This window comes from Mytilus galloprovincialis, chromosome 14 (genome assembly GCF_965363235.1).
Source record: "Mytilus galloprovincialis chromosome 14, xbMytGall1.hap1.1, whole genome shotgun sequence".
Lineage (NCBI taxonomy): Eukaryota > Metazoa > Mollusca > Bivalvia > Mytilida > Mytilidae > Mytilus > Mytilus galloprovincialis.
In genome coordinates, this window is record NC_134851.1 from 13773295 (window position 1) to 13792447 (window position 19153).

The window sequence follows — 19153 nt, forward strand, 5'->3', positions numbered from 1 at the left end:
TTGTCTTATTATCAACGTTAATCCTTAAGAAGATTTATTTTAACGATCATAAAAAAGATAACATACATAGAATGATTAGATTGCTTATTATTAGAAAATCACATATCAATTGTGTGTTTCGATTTTTAAGACCGTGAACTCTAATTTCAAGTTTAAACATATTTTTAATAATTCATATAGGAAACGCATATTTGAGAGTTTTAACCTCAATTTGCGCTATAACCTTCATATCTATCTATTCTGCTGTTAACAAATTTTGAATGCAAAGTTAAATTAAAATTATTTGTGTTCTATAAGAGTAGGAATTCAAGTGTTTGCTTATTATTTATTTGAATCTGAGACTGATCATATAAATAATAAGCCGTTGTCCTGTGACAGAACTTGTTTTCCAACGACCCACAAAACGCTGAAATTAAATTATCAATTATATTGTTATGCGATTATGATTTATTTTGTTGTTGACCAAACCTGGCTATGCATTGTGAAATTTATGACAAAACCGAGTGGACAACACTGACAAAACCGGCCAGTTCCATTTTGACATGACTCATTTCTTTCGTTCCATACTCAGATATACAAGTATTGAGATGTTCATAATGACAAGTTTTGCAATCTCCGTCTCAGTATCTATCTGCCCGTACCTTTCTTTCCGTATAATGTGAACAATTTAACGAGAAATTAAACAATTTCATGTTAAGGTTCACTCAATTCGTCATTTTGAAGTGCATTTTTACTTATTTCTCCGTAAATATAAAACGGTTGTAGAAAATATTGCATCTCACAATAGAAATAGTTGTGTATGTATATATATTCTTCAATATCATAAATAAAATAAGAAAATAAGGAGAAACCTATTTTTCTTCTGTCTATTGATGTTCCGTCTTTGTGCCGGATGTTAGATACCATCGAGTCCGAACAATTTTTGCCGGTGTGGTTTAGACACAGTGAATGTTACCCCTATTTAAAATTCGGTAAAAAGGAAGTTGATGAACCATAAATCTGGGAACGCCTGACACAGTTAAACATGGTAAGGTGAAACCAGATAGCAACTTTCAGAAAGCTATGATTTGTAATTTACTAGAAACATGTTACGAAAATTTCAATTAATGACCATTAGTATTAGATCGTATCTTGGTGAGTTGATAAGAAATCCATCTGAAAACGCATCACACTGAATAAAAAAATGCAACGAGTCTCATATATGGCCATAACATATGTGATCGAGGATCAATATAATTGAAATCGTATCACACAGTAACTGAATATTTACTTGAAGTCTGATACCTATTTCAGGAGGCTCTGATTTATAAAGCATGTTGTAGTTCCTGAGAAAATTTAGACGGAATTTCCTAGAACAAACAGACGGACATGCATACAGACCGACAGAGATGAATCAGAATACCGTCCTCATTTGGAGCGGAGTTTAAAAACGTACATTCAGCAAAATCTTTAAATGCCTTCAAAGAATTATTGTTCGGTTGCAGCGCGCGGTTCCTGTCAATAGGCCAAGCAGTTGCCCAATAACGCTGACTGATTCCAGATAAAACTTCAAACTCACCGGTAACACTTTAAAGTTTGAACATGTTGAACCGGATGCACTTTAAATTTAAAAGATTTAAATGAGAAAACGAATTTCTAATAGTAAACGTAGACTTTGTTCCACCGTCCCTTTTCAAGTACATATTCATTAAATATTGTAATGCCTCAAACATGATAAGATATAAGCAACTTTGTTTTAACTGATTTGCCTGCAGTATAGACTGTAATCGTCTGTAGTCCTTTTTTGGGACATAAAACTACAAAAAAATCTCTGATTCATTCATTCCTTGCTTTCAAATATTTGGGTTTTAGCGTTCCTAATGAGGTTAACTTAGAGGCATTCAAAATGAATTCAACCACGACCATAAAATCTTGTAAGACAGTTCAGTTGTGGTCCTTGGCTTGAAAACGCATTTAAGGTAAATAAGTTGAAAATCTGTTTTTCATGTTTCTACTGTATTGCGTTAGAAGCAATAAATAGAATAAAAAAAAATACCGAACTCCGAGAAGCACACATAGACAAGTCAAACTACAACCGTGCAATCACGAAGAAGCAGATACGAGAGTTATGATTCTTGTTGTAAATGCATTCAGGGGTGGTTTTAAAAAGATCAGCATAAAAAACTATTGATACAGACGTTATTGTGATAGCTATATCTGTGTTTAAGGACACAGATGCTAATGAGATATGGATAGCATCTGCAACCTGGAAACATTACCATTACATTCCTATTCATGATATTGCACAATATGTGCGTCCTTTTAAATCTAGGATTTAACCAATATTCCACGCCTTTACAGAAATCAAGGAAAACATCATGGGATTTGGAACGCTTTCTCCGAGGTATCAGCTGCTTTTAGACAGATGACAGACCAACCAAGTACAATATGCCGTGATTTAATTCTAGAACTTCTGGACCGATATGTTGTTGTTTTGTACAATCAGACAAGTGAACCCAACAGTGTAAATGTGGCTAGAAAAGTACTCTTTGCACATAAAGGTAGATCAATCCAGTCTGTACTACCAACACGAGAGGCACTTTACCAACATGCCAACATTATGTGTACCAAGCTGGATACATTTGGAAATAGTGTTTAATTTTACAGCCTATTCTTCAATCTCCAGACTTGTATAGTTGGAAGAAGCAAGACAACGGCATGTGTACCGTTCTGGACAATATTGGCAGAGGCAGCCTCTTCAGTACAGGAGCTTGTTCACTGTGGATGCAAGAAAGGTTGTCGAGAACAGTGCAAAGGGTTTCAAATCCGACCTTCCGTGTACAGCTTTAAGCAAGTGTGGTGGAGATTGTGTCTGATGGACTGCAGATAATAGGGTTTACCGACATAAACAGGATGAATGAATGTCGTATTGCACATTACAGCTACTGTATATATATATATAACTTTCAATTCTACTCATCTGATTTTTTTTTGTAAATATTGCAACGTCCAATTGACTTGTTTTCTCATTTTTATTAATTCGGCCGCCATCTTGAAAACAAACAGAAGTTGGTTTCGTATTTCTATTTGTTTAGAAGAGATAATATACAAAGTTTCATTGTTTAACCACATAATGTACGGTTTCTTTGATATTTAGTTAAGAAGTCTTTCAATTTTGTCCGCCATCTTGGACAAGATCGGAAGTTGATTTTTGTTTTTCAGGTTGGCTCTATATCTTATTTTGCTTATAATGGTGTTAGGAACTGATATACCAAGTTTGATGCTTATCTCACATTTTGCAGAATTCTGATGATCCGAAAAATTGGACTTAGCTGCTTGACAATTAGTACAAACGTTTGCTAGTGCTTTATGAAAGTTTAAATTCCAATTTGTATCAACGACCTCACAGCCTTAATCCATTCGGAAAGAGTATCTACGTATTATTTATCGCGTTAAGCTGCCTATACAAAGTCAAGAATATTCGTTTGATGTGTTTGATACTTTTCAGATGATTGATATAGTTCGTTCTTATGTTGTACTGTTACACAACTTTGTCAGGTTTTGGGAAGGGTTGTTGCCCTCTGACATATTAAACCTCGCCATGTTCTGTATATGCCTATCCAAAGTCAGGAGCCTTAAATGCAGTTTTTGTCGTTTGTTGCTGTGTAACATAGAGTAGAAGTGACTGGAAACTTGTATATATCAACAATAAAAAGACATAAGGTACAGATCTGAGAGTTAAGCCAATAACAACTAATTTTAAAAAATCATGCAACTAAGACTAACATAGCTTGTTTTAAATATATTATATAATATATTGAGTGTTTGTTTCAATCTTTTTTTATTAGCTGTATTTCCACTTAGTAAATACAGATCTGTCATCTGAAACAACAATAAACACAGATAACATGAAATACAAATAAGTTTGGATTGAAAAATAAAATACTGCTTGAAATGTGAAAGCTGCATGTTTTACCCAAAGTATTACATGTATTTTTTTGAAATATCTTATGCCTGATGCTGAAAAAGAGGGTGTCTGTTTATAAGGGTAAACCAGGGGACAAGATAAAATGTACCTTTTGACTATGATTATAAATCATGTAAATGGAGAGACATTTCCCCAGCTGAACATAAAAAAAAAACAAATATCCTAAATTTACAGGTTTTATATATTTTTTTTTTACTTTCACACTTCTAGCTCAAACTCTTGCTTACTCATGAGTAAACATAACAGATGATTCAAGATAACTTATTAATTTATTCATGAAAATAAAGCCGCCTAAAGACGTTTTATTTTCATACACTTAAGTATCCGTATCATGGGGAAAAAAATATTTATACAAATTATATCTGTGATTGGATTGGTACGTCATTATATTTCCCCTCAGTTTAAAAACCGACTTACCATGTGCTGATACCTTTTATGAAGTTCATGTTAATCATATGTTGACTGTGATCTTGCAATACGTTCATAGAGTTTTAAAAAATTGATAACTAAAAGAAAAATGCGATGAATAACAATCTGGATAAGACCTTGGGACAACCTATAAAATTTAATTACAAAATAAATGTTCGTGAATGAGTTTAAGAATATTGCAAATACTGCTATTGAAATTGATGTCGTTGTTTTATAAAATATGAGTCAAATCAAATGAAGCTCGACAATCGATGACTTATAAAAGCAAAATTCCTTTGTTTCATATAGTTTTGCCGCAGCTGGTTTTTTTTTCATTGCTTTACGAATAATACAAAGTTGACCCCCTCCCTTTCCGATCTTGTGGTAAGGTTAGTGTATATGTGTTAGAATCGAAAATTTTTAGTTGTTAAATATAGTTATCAAAGGTACCAGGATTATAATTTATCTATGATAGCATTTTGTATTGACATGATATTTCACATTCACTCAATTTTCGTTCACTTATGACATTTAGATAAATGATCACTTAATTGTCGAAAAGAAAAATACTTGACATGAAAAATTTTAAAAGTAAAGAAAAATAATTTAGAACTATAATAGAACTTAATGTGTCCGCTTTCCATGCTTCCAAATCTGAAATCAAAGCATCAACTTTATTCTAAAATTATGAATAAGATTAAAATTAAAAAACATAAATGCATTTAAAATAGATATCTTAAGAAACTCAATATATGATGTATGAATATAACTCTATCACAATCATCAACCGTGATGTTAAACTAACAATCTTGAATATTACAATAATTTGATAGAAAATTTGGGGAAGTAAAACTTCCAATTGATTTCACTGAAACGTCCAACACATGTTTCTGGAAAGTTGATAATGTAGATGTAACATAGTAATTGCGACCATTTAAAAAAATGTCAATCAAAACAAATGTAATCTAAAATCAAAACACTAAAATTGCACTTTTATGTATTCTAGAGAAAAAACAAACGGGAAACATATATTCGGAGTTTTACTTAAAACTGTCTTTTTAGTACTTTTAAAATACGATTCACGAATAAAAAAAAAAAAAAAAAAAAACGAAATTTTACTATGATCGTAATTATTTGCTATATGTTACGACAAGATGCCACATCAGTCATGTTAACTATTTTCGTCACCATATAATATTTATTCGTGTTATATTATTAAGATTTGCAATATTTAAACATTAAAAAAACGGTTATCTGATGGAAACTGTAAACGAATATAAATTTTTGTTTACACATTTTATTCATCTTCATAAAAAATTAAGAATTTTCAATACATCGTTTTTTTTTAACCAAGAAAATGCTCCAAATAGTTATTAAAGGTACCGAATTATAAATTAATACGCCAGACGCGCAGTTCGTCTACATACGACTCATCAGTGACGCTCATATAAAAAAAAAGTTATAAAACTTAACAAGTACAAAGTTGAAAAGCATTGAGGACCCAACTTTTATTTTATAAAACGATCAAAGGTAAGATGTGTTACTTTTAGAATTAATATATATTTGTGTTGGAGGGTTATCATGTTTTAATTAATTAAGATCTTACAAGAACAGGGTTTACAACATGTATCATTTCCGAAAAATACTCTAGCTATACCAATATAGCCGGTCTGCATTACACGAGTCTTTACAAGTTAAGCAGCATACTTTATAAGGAAAATAGTCAAAATTTAACAATAAGGCAAACAAACCTGTCTAACACTTATTCAAAAGAGGAAAAGCATACTATTTATAAAAATAATAATAGGGAATAAAAGAGGGGCGAAAGATACCAAAGGGACAGTCAAACTCATTAATCGAAAATAAACACCAAATTTTATCCTTACATAAGAACATGACAACATTTATATCAAACAATCAAAGGTAAGATGTGTTACTTTTAGAATTAATATATATTTGTGTTGGGGGGTTATAATGTTATAATTAATAAAGATCTTACCAGAACAGGGTTTACAACATGTATTATTTCCGAAAAATACAGTTATACCAATATAACCCGTCTGCATTACACGAGTCTTTACAAGTCAAGCATCATACTTTATAAAAAGAAAATGCACAAGTATTACAATAAGGCAAACAATTCTGTCATACACTTATAAAAAGGGTAAACACAAACATTTTATAAAAAATAGGAAATAATATACTTGGGAAAATAATGCTACAAAAAATGGTAATATTTGAAAAGTTTAGGACAGTTAAAGGGCTTTCCACCTTCAAATCAAAATGTTTAGTGTGTTAAAATGACTATTTATTGATAATACGTGTTTGAATGCCTTTTATTCAAGATATACAGAAAAAGATATCAAAAAACAAATAAGTTGCATTTGAATTTGTTTGATTTAAATAAGTTACTCATATGGTAACTTCCGCTGTCACTAAATAACTGGCTTTAGACTGATTTAAAAAAATAGTTTGTGGCATTTGATTTTGAAAAAAAGAAATGATTTATGAATTCAAGTTATGAGAAACTATTATGAAGATTATTTTGATAATTTTTCAACTGACACGATCTAACATGGTCATCGCATGAACAAAATATGACAACGTTAAACTACATTTTATAGTCTACGTGTATATCAAATTTTATTACATGCTATCTTTTTCATATCCGTTGTTTCTCCTGCATTTTCCTTTCCTTCATACTTTGGATTCTTATTACTTAATTTTTCTTTTCTTTCATTCGTTCTGTAATTATCTACTTTAAATCTTCTTCCTGGGTTCGCGGGTCTAAAAACAACTTTTTTTTTAACTATAGGATTTCGCTATGTTTTTCTATAAATAAACTTTATTCTATGCTAAATGGAAAAATAATAAATAAAAATATTGGGTCACCGTTCATTTAAGCTTACAATGTGCCTTAAAAAGAAACCCGATTTTTTTAAGGTACTTTTTTTCTGTTGAACTAATAGGAGAAAAAAATGGTAAAATCGAAATAAAAAAAACCTAAATTACAGAAATCGCTTAAATTTTACAATAGTCTAGTTTATGTGCAGTTCATTTGAAAATAATAATACAAAATATAGGACAACGATGAGTTAAAAAAAAAAGGTTATTTAGATTTTTATGCATAAAATGGCATTTTTGCCACCAAAGGGAGATAGCTTGGAGCTTTTTGAATGATATAAACATCCCAAAAGTCAACTGGGGCGAAAACGAATTGATTTTTGTGGTTGATTTTTGTACATTATCATAAGGTAACAACTAATAGTATAATAAATAAAATTTGTAATGAAAAAACAAATGTTTCTTTTTTTTGTGATTTATGTTGTAACCTCAAATCTTCTTAATTGGTATAAAATAATTCTAGATGTATTGATATAACTATAAGTAGATAGATAAATTATTTAATCCGAAGAATTAACTGATTGATTTTAGCAAGTATAAATATATTATCAATGAAAATTATTAGAAATATAGCTGTTTGGTATTTTTTTTCACTGTTTTGCATAATAACAATGTTTGATATATTTATAATGATCTACTATGCCAATGAGGTTAACAGTATATACAGTGTACTCAATGAAATGGTATTATAGATATAGCAATATGATCGCGCTTAATTCCAAGAAAAAAATGGAATATGATATACCGATTTTGAAATGAATATAAATTTTGTTAAAAAGAAAGATATTAATTGAATAGATAACGACACTAAAAAAACTAGCCGTGCTTGAAATATCCTTGTACATGTGAGTTATATATCACAAGGATTCTATAAAAGGTTTTTCAACTATGTGTTATAAAACAGGGAAATAAACAATAGGGGGTTAGATGACATATTTTGATGGTACTTCAGAGATAAAATCAGGGGATGACGAATATCAGTTTAAAGTCTGTTAATACAAATAAGGTAATAGAAATGAAATAAAGTAAAGAATATAGATGTCTTACCTTCTTCCTGATGAATCATTTCTACAGCTGCACAACGATGAAAAATATATCTACATCATCATAGCATAACTTCATTTGTTATTTGTTTATGGTAAGTGTTGTATTAAAAACCAAATATACATTTTCGGTTGCACGCTTGTCATATATCAAATGTAGTATCATCCACGTACACAATAACGTAGTATGCTATTTTAAGATTCAATATGCTGAATATCGCAAAAACATGTTCCAAATATGAACTTCAAACACAATCTAATGTTGTTTTTTCTTTCGTTTATGTGAATAACAAGTTATTTGTCTGTTTTTTAGGACTACATACATGGCATCATATTGCTTGACATTTTTATGTACATATCATCACTGTATTAGTAAAATAATGCAAAAATCATATTTAAAGATACTATTTACTAATAAATTATGAATAAAGTGTTCTTGGATAATAGAAAAATGCACAGAAAATAACGAAAAAAACATCACTTAATTATAAAATACGTTCACTAAGAATTGGACGTAAAAAAACAAATTAAGAAAATTTAATTTGTTTATAGAACAAGTGTGGACACATATCCGCGTAGACAGTATGTTTGATTTGTGACAAAAAAATTGTCTTTTTGGTTATCGCCATAGAGTTCAATATCAAATTGTGTCCCACCAAACACTAAAATTATGTAGTGGCGGTTATTCGATATTTGGTTTTTATGTTCAAGATTATCATGGAGGGAACACTTTTTTTACATGCTACATAGATTCCCAAGTAGTTCTGTTACAATATTTGTCACTATATTGCTTTTGTTACAATTATTAAATGAACATTACATTGCTGCATTAGATGGGATTTGAATAACACATCAGCTGCATTTCTGCCTTATATGTAATTTAAATATGCAAGGTTGTTTATTAGAACCTGTGTGTATGTCAAAAGTGAAATAAAAAAATACTGAACTCCTAGGAAAGTCCCTAATCAAATGGCAAAACCAAAGGATAAAACACATTAAATGAATGGAAAACAACTGTCATATATCTGACTTGGTACAGGCATTTTCAAATGTAGAAAATGGTGGATTGAACCTGGTTTTATAGCACGAAACCTCTCACTTTTATGGCAGTCGCTTCAAATCCCGTTAACAGATATGCTACATGGATTCCTTGTAAACTTATCGCTCCTTTAAATAAACTTATTTTAAAAGGTTACCAATTCAACACTGTTATAAGATCATTGAATTTTGTTTTTATTGGTATAAATATTGATTTTGTTATCAGTAAATTAAAAGCAAACTAAATGTTACTAGTATGTTATATACATATACACACTCATGTTATCTACAATCTGTCAACACCTGTAACTGACATTGCACAAGGTCATGTTTTTCTCTGACTGTTTATGACGTCTTTACACTAAATCCGTTGGATGTTGGCTGTGTACGGATTAATAGTTGAGTCTTAGATGCATGATTTTTTTATTAGTTGTTAGTGGCTTTGAACTAGCTGTCAGATAACTGCGAGTACTCTCAGATCTGTTCCTAGTGTCTATTTGTTGTCGGGATGTACAAGTACCCGGCCACGTCTACTTGTATTTTTGTTCATCTGATGAGTTAAGCCTTTTTCAACTGGTTTTTATAGTTCGTTCTTATATTGTACTGTTTTACCACTGTCCTAAGTTAGGGGAGGGTTGGGATCCCGCTAACATGTTTAACCCAGCCACATTATGTATGTATGTGCCTGTCCCAAATCAGGAGCCTGCTATTCTGTGGTTGTCGTTTGTTTTTGTGTTTCATATTTGTTTTTCGTTCATCTTTTTATTTAAATAAGGCCGTTTGTTTTCTCGTTTGAATTGTTTTGCATGGCCATATCGGGGCCTTTAATAACTGACTATGCGGTATGGGCTTTGCTCATTGATTAAGGCCATACGGTGACCTATAGTTGTTAATGTCTGTGTCATTTTTGTTCTCTTGTGGACAGTTGTCTCATTGGCAATCATACCACATCTTCTTTTTTTATATATAATCGGTAAAATAGTCAAAATGTGGTTACAGCAGTCATCACTGTGAAACAATCTCAAGATAAACAAATATATACAAAAAACACAAAAAGCATATATCAAATAAAAAAAACACATTCCTATGGTTCATATTAGGTCTTTAGTGTGGGTATTTCATATATGCAACACAATAGTAAAGAATCATCTAAGTATCATTAGGGAAAACTTTACATGTTCGAAATTGTTTCTTAGAAGATGTCCATCTTCCTATACCTATGTCAATCAGTCAGTGAAAAACTGGTAATCGGCGTGATATATTGACTGCCCAAAGGACAGTGGTATTGACTTAGACAGCGTTAATAACTGAGCCGTAGTAGAATTCAAATTGTTCAAAATAAACTCGAGTTATTGTACGTTTTCTATAGGAAAGAGTGAACAAATGTTAAAGTGATGCCTATAAGTCACTTCCACTCTTAAAATTTTATAAAACGACACCAATATTAAAACAAGGAAACATTAAATATAATTATCTTTAAATATTATTGTAACAGTTTTCAGTATGATTATCCTTCATCAGTATGATTTTAATCTTGCATATATTATACTTGAATATATAAAAATCTATTTTTAATTTGCAGCAAACAATAGAAGTTTTCTGTTTTGTTTTTTCTGTTAAATATTTATTTTCACTTTAGTATAGCACAACACATATCATATGATGAAACGTAAACTATTTGATATAAATACTATACAGCCGTTTTAAAATGAACGAAATGACATGGTGTTTTTTGTTTTTTTTATAAAAGACCATATGTTGCTTTTAGAAGAAAATATTTTATTATTTTATCGTAAACATTTTTTTTTAGAAAATGTAGCTGTACAAATTTATTTCTCACAAACAAGTAAAAAGAAAATATATGTCACTTTTTGTTGGTGCATAAAGAAAAGCAAGTTCATGACGTGTCGTACGTCCTTTTCCATTGGGTTGTCAATGGCGTTTAACACGTCCTTCATCATCATGTCATTCCCTCGTTGATAACGTATGAACCAATCAAAAACCTGTACAAACAAAAAACCCATACGTCAACATTAGTTCTAAAGTGGTACATTGACCCGACTTTTTTTTATAAGAAACTATATGTTGCTTTTAGAAAAGTATTTTTATCATCGTAAACATATTTTTTAAGGAAATGTTGCCATTTAAAATCATTTCTCACTAGGAAGTGAAGATAATTTATATGTCACTTTTTGTGGGTGCATAAAGAATCAACACGTACGTCATTTTCATTGCATGTCAACGACGATTAAAACGTTCGTCGTCATCATGCCATTCCATCGTTCATAGCGCATGAACCAATCAAAAACCTTAAACAATAAAACTCCCATAAGGCAACAGCACTTCCAAAGTGGTATATCTACCGGACTCATTTAGATATTGACGCAATAACCTTTGTCGTTCAAGCATTCTCTGAACTATCTTTCAGATAGCTAACATGGGAAAAACTCTTTTGCTCGTTTTGGTTGTTGCAATAACCATGTTGAAAATTTGTAAAGGTAAGTGTTTATTTCTAGTGACTTTTTGATAACGATAAAATAATTTACAAACGCTTTTGTAAATCAACATCTTCAAATATACGTTAAGTGATTCTGTGGATTGTTTTTTGTTCCTTCTGGACATTGCCTGTACCTTCTAGTGAATACAGTGATCCATTTATTAATGCCTCGATGGTCTTTTGCCTGTGTGTTCGCCTATAGTGAAGAAGATTGTGATTTCTCATCCCAGCTAGGTCAAAATAAAGACTAAGAAATTGGTATTTACTTCTTTTCCGTTAAACACGCGTTATTAAGGAGAAAAAGCAAAGACTGCTAGGCTTGTAGTCAGCATTGTGTGTCCGGGAAAGATTGCATGTCTTCCTCTGGAATGTCACCTTGTGAACTAGCACGTTAAACAATCTGGCTCAGCATGTCGGTCTAGTACAAATAACGCTAAATATTCATTTTACATTTACATGTTCTCGTACTAAATATGCATATTCAGGTGCCGCTGGGCGTTAAGCAGCCATCAATATTCATCAACTTTTAACAAAAATATGATAAGTTATATTTACTTTTAGTTCCAGGATTTGAAGTATTATTTTCTAAGTCAAGTTTTAATTCATCTTTAAAATTATATGTTATGAAATTGCAGGCAAACCGAACTATGCGTGTACCAAACGAGGTGGGTATTGTTCAGAGTCGGATACATGTACGTCATTAGGGGGGATGTGGAAAAAATGACCGTAAGATGCAAGAACGGAAAACCCTGTTGTAAATGTACTGGTAAGTAACAAATTTACTTCAGTAATAATCACAAATTTAAGAGTTGGGTGAAGTCTCTAAAACTGACAACAACAAACACTCGACTATATTAATCAACGGAACGACAGTATTATTATTAACTGTTATTGGAATTAAGGCATTTTCAAACGAAAATGAAATTATTATTCTATTATTTTGATAAAAGTATTATAACAAGAAACGTTAACAAAACTCTTAATATTCCTCGAGTGTAATACGACAATAACAATCAAAACCAAGGAGTAAACAAAGACTCGTAAAACCAAAAGACATGTACATCAACAGTTATAAATAAGAAATAAGAAATAACACAAACTCCACTAAAAACCAGGAGTGAAATCATGTGCTCCGGAAGAGTAAGCATTTCCTACACCGTATACGGCACCCGTCGTAATAAGTGTTTTGGGAGCTGATTACGCGTCTGACCAATTAGGACCGTCTCAGTTCAGGATATTTTCAATCTCTTTTTTCTCGAAGAAACATAAGAGGACTAATATAAAAAAGAAATTATGGTATGATTGCCAATGAGACAACTATCCACAAAACACCAAAATGACACAAACATTAACACCTATAGGTCACGGTACGGCCTTCAACAATGAGCAAAGCCCATACCACATAGACAGCTATAAAAGGCCCCGATAAGACAATGTAAAACAATTTAAACGAGAAAGCTAATGGCCTTATTTATGTTAAAAAAAATGAACGAAAAACAAATATGTAACACATAAACAAACGACAACCACTGAATTACAGGCTCCTGACTTGGGACAGGCACATACATAAATAATGTGGCGGGTTAAACATGTTGTTTGTTTTTTACTTTTTTGGCATCTTTGTCTATTCAAAATGGGTTATTTGAATTAAGACTTAGTATTTTTTTTTTTTAAATTCATCACAAAACTGTCTCTGGTGCGATAAATCTGTTAAAAGCTCATCCTCTTATTGCTAGACACATATCCTGAGGGTTCTACATGTATGAGTGAAGGTGACACTTGTGAAGGAACAAAAGATACAAGCGGATGTTGCATCACCAGATTTGTTGTACACCTCCACCGCCAACAACACCAGCACCATGTGAGTAATATACACGTAGCCATCACGGATGATCACAAAATGTGATAAAGCAGCATGTATAAATAAGTACATTTGATTTGAAAAGGATCAAATATTATCAAATTTAAAACAGAAGTGACTTGATCAACAACGTGAATGAAAAATATTACAGAATCAATGTTGAAAAAATGTTGGGTTGAAAAATAGTAAAAAAAAATGATATTGGTAAAAAATATCAAATAACTTCAAATGATACGCATACTTTACCAAACAGACATTATTGGTAGAAACTTGAATATGGTGCAGTAAAAGCTTGTATCTTTATATTACTATATTGACTTGATATCGCTAAGTGCCTGACGTCAAATACAAATAGATTCATAGAAAACAAACTCCAGTGAACATGACTTTTGTTAAAAATTTAAATGACTATTGTATGTACTCTTCAGCTAATAATTGTAATATAAACCCATTGAATAAATCTATAGGTGTGGACAAATGTCGTGAACAATGTATGATTGGTTGTTCTGGTCTCTTTGTTCCAATTGAAAGAGACTGTTGCGGGAATACAGTATGCTGTCAGTAAGTTGAACATCTTAAAATTGATCAAGAAATAGTGTGATTATCGTAAACAACATATTTTACTCGATTCAAGTTCATAGTTTATCAATATTGTTAAAATAATTCAGAATTTAGCTCAAAATGAGCAATCACACGATTGAATATGAGTTGAACACACCAAATATAAGAGGAGAACTACGACACAACAGAAACACAGCATTAAAATGTAACGAATACAGAAACAAACTATAATATAACCATAAACTAGAGGCTCTCAAGAGCCTGTGTCGCTCACCTGTTACTGTGTTTACTGATGTCGGCCATCTTGGTTGGTGGAAGGGGTAATTAGACACTTTTTTTTAAAATAGATACCCTAGTAATGATTTTGGCCAAGTTTGTATAAATTTGGCCCATAGTTTTAGAAAAGAAGATTTTTGTACAAGTTACAAAAATGACAAAAAGTTGTTCAATATTGACTATAAAGGGCAATAACTCCTTTAGGGGTCCTGCAAATTTTGGTCATGTTGACTTATTTGTAGATCTTACTTTGCTGAACATTATTGCTGTTTACAGTTTATCTCTATCTATAATAGGATTCAAGATAATAACCAAAAACTGCAAAATTTCCTTAAAATTACCAATTTTAGGGTAGCAACCCAACAACAGGTTGTCGGATTCATCTGAAAATTTGTGAGGGATAGATCTTATTCTGATGAACATTTTAATCTTGAAAGAATTGCCCTAAATGTCTTAGTTTCAAAGATATAAAGCAAAAACTACATTTTACCACTATGTTCTAATTTTAGCCATGTCTGCCATGTTGTTTGGTAGGCGGGGTCATCAGACACATTTTTTCAAACAAGATACCACAATGATGATTGTTGCCAAGTTTGGTTAAATTTGGTCCAGTAGTTTCAGAGAAGAAGATTTTAATACAAGTTACAAAAAATGACGGAAAGTTGTTAAAAAATAACTATAAAGGGCAATAACTCCTTAAGGGGTTGATTGACAATTTTGGTCATGTTGGTTATTTTAGGTCTTACTTTGCTGAACATTATTGCTGTTTACAGTTTATCTCTATCTTTAATAGTATTCAAGATCATAACCAAAAACTGCAAAATTTCCTTAAAATTACCAATTTTAGGGAAACAACTCAACAACAGGTTGTCGGATTCATATGATCTGCAAATTTGTGAGGGGATAGATCTTATTCTGATGAACATTTAAATCTTGAAGGATTTGCCCTAAATGTCTTAGTTTCAAAGATATAAAGCAAAAACTACATTTTACCACTATGTTCTAATTTTAGCCATGTCGGCCATTTTGTTTGGTAGGCAGGGTCATCGGACACATTTTTTAAACTAAAAACCACAATGATGATTGTTGCCAAGTTTGGTTAAATTTGGCCCAGTAATTTCAGAGAAGAAGATTTTAATACAAGTTACAAAAAATGACGAAAAGTTGTTAAAAATGGACTATAAAGGGCAATAACTCCTTAAGGGGTTGACTGACAATTTTGGTCATGTTGACTTATTTGTAGGTCTTACTTTGCTGAACATTATTGTTGATTACAGTTTATCTCTATCTATAATTGTATTCAAGATAATAACCAAAAACTGCAAAATGTTCTTAAAATTACCAATTCAAGGGCAGCAACCCAACAACAGGTTCTCCGATTCGTCTGAAAATTGTAGGGCAGATAGATCTTGACCTGATCAACAATTTTACCCTTGTCAGATTTGCTCTAAATGCTTTGGTTTCTAAGATATAAGCCAAAATATACATTTTACCCCTGTGTTCCATTTTTAGCCATGGCGGCCATCTTGGTTGGATGGCCAGGTCATCGGACACATTTTTAAAACTAGATACCCCAAGGATGAATGTGGCCAAGTTTGGTTAAATTTGGCCCAGTAGTTTCAGAGGAGAAGATTTTTTTAAAGTTTACGGACGACAGACGACGGACGCAGGACGCCGGACGACGGACGCCAAGTGATGAGAAAAGCTCACTTGACCTTTCAGGTCAGGTGAGCTAAAAAGAAGATGTGGTATGATTGCCAATGAGACAACTGTTTTAGAACTTTAAAATTGGTTCAAAACGTTTTTCGGTCAAAATATCGTATTCATTCTGAAATTGAATTGCCATAATTGAAATGACATTGACAAATTTTAAATGTAATCAGTTTAGTTATACACAATTCATATTTGATGAATAATACGTACATTGTATTTTAACTGTTGACGGTTTTTTGTTCAATATTAAGTAAATTTAACCATATTTCTTATTTGATATGAAACTTGTTAACCAAACTACATTTATATAAATATCCATTTCGTAAATAAAGGCAACAGTAGTATACCGATGTTCAAAACTCATAAATCGATAGAAAAAACGAGTCCGGGTCACAAACCAAAACCGAGGGAAACGCATTAAATATAAGAGGAGAAAGACGACACAACATTAAAATGTAACAAACACAGAAACGAACTAAATATTATACAAAATCCGAAAGAACAACAAATATAACATCAAAACTAAATACATGAATTTGGAAAAGAAAAGTCTTATAATAATGTGAATTCACACTCAAATATAAAAGGAAACAAACGTTACAAAAGAAACACAACGTTAAAGCGTAAACGATTCGATGATATGACTTTTACCTATAGTTTGTGCAAAGAGAAAATGAATTAAGGGCTAACTATATGTATGCCTGATAAACTGCAAATGAATTCAAGTTTACAAAAATGCCTGATTTTCTGTTTTTGTTTTACAATGGTTATCAAGGGTACCAGGATCATAATTTAATACACCAGACGCGCTTTCGTCTTCATAAGACTCATCAGTGACGCTCATATCTAAATAGTTATCTAGCCAAACAAGAACAAAGTTGAAGAGCATTTAGGACCCAAAATTCTTACAAGTTGTGCCAAATACGGCCAAGGTAATCTATTCCTGGCATAAGAAAATCCTTAGTTTTACAAAAAACAAAGTTTTGTCCGAAAACTTATACTTAACAGTGTGTAATGTTATATTTTATATTCATGAAAATTTCTATACATTTTTGCCTTTTGAGATTCGAATGTTAGCCTTAACATTTTGTACCATGAATGTTATCATAGATTTTTACGAATGATATCTTATCATTTCAGAGAGACCTGAATCGTGAAGCCGTTAGCAGAATGGTCTTTGAGAAAATATCTACAGTAATTAGCTTAATAAAAATTGTATGATATTTTTTATTGTGCGTATGCCACATGATTTCTCAACTTACGTTCGACACTAAAACGTCAAAAAGCACATGCATTGGATAGTTTGAACCCCAAACCTACATATATTTTCGTAATTGTCGTAAATGACATTAATTGTTTCTGTATTGCTACGCCTCTCTTTGAATTTGTCAGTTTTCAAATTGTCATACTTTATTTCTTATCTAGTAGTCGCTGAGTGCTACTAATTCGGCTACAACAATCACTAGCCTGTCAACAATGAGGGTGCAAGTTTGAATGCCAAACATTGGAAGGATCGTGTAACTCCCTCCAACCTCAATTTATAAGAATTGCCATCTTTCCTGCATAAAAATATTGGTTATCATCAGGCACTTCCTCGCCAATAAAATTTGACTGTCATGATAAAGCTGATATGGTGTATAGTTAAAATCATCATATTTACCAGGATTAAATTGTGAATTTACGCCAGACGCGCGTTTCGTCTACAAAAACTCATCAGTGACGCTTGAATCCAAAATAGTTAAAAAGGCCAAATAGAGTACGAAGTTGAAGAGCATTGAGAACCAAAAACTCCTACTAAACTTTTTGCAAAATACAGCTAAGGTAATATATTCCTGAGGTAGAAAAGCCTTAGTATTGTATGATAGATATTGCTGTATTAACACAACATAAGATAAGTATCATGGTACAGAATATTTAAGGTGGTACCTAACACTACAGGGAGGTAACTCTGTAAAATCAGCTAAACGTTTTAATTACGTTTTGTTGTTTAGGGAATATAAAGCTTCTCAATGATCAAAATTAGTGTTTGTCAAATTGCTATATAACCAGTGTAATTTTTCTGATAAAACGGTTGGTTCAAAATTTTTATAATTTTTATATTTTTGTCAAGGGGTCAAAGTAAATACTTTGTCAAAATTTTAAGAAAATTAAACGAGCCAAATCAATTTTAGTTAAAGTGTTGGGTACCACCTTAAACAAAACGAGTGTTAAAGTCATGAATGGTTTGCATAGAAATAACTGGGCTAAAACGTTAAACTTTACATCGTTTTCGGGTGACTTAAAATGATCTATTCAATTTAAGCATTGTACAATATATTGACTCAGAGTCATGTACTGTTTGCAGGATTATATTTATGAAGTTGATTGATTGTTGTGTACTTTACGTCCTCTGGCAAATATTCATGCGTCTTCATGAAAATATGCATTATAAATCCAATTGGTAGGCGCATCAATAGCTGCAATAGGAGGTCGACTCTTAGGTTAGGCATAATGTTAGCATTCCAACAGCTGGCCGACCGACAAACAGACTCCCGAAATAGTTGTTGCCATTAATCTTAATGCATGTTCAGAGAAATTTGATGTATTTAATCTACTCTCACGTCGGCCATCGATATTTGGGTTAACTTTTCAATGACATCAAACGGTTGGATCGATATCCTTTTAAATGGCTTTAGAAATAACGAGAACTCTATGAAATTGAAGTTTTGAATGCACTTGAGCATTTGGAATGTGTTTCGTATGTCCTAACTACAATTCCCTTCTCTTTTCACGAATGAGACTTACCTCAGTAGACTATATATATATATCGGATTTGTAATGACATGAGCAAAATGAACGGGTGCCACATGTGAAACAGGATCTGCGTATCCTTCACGGGCACCTGA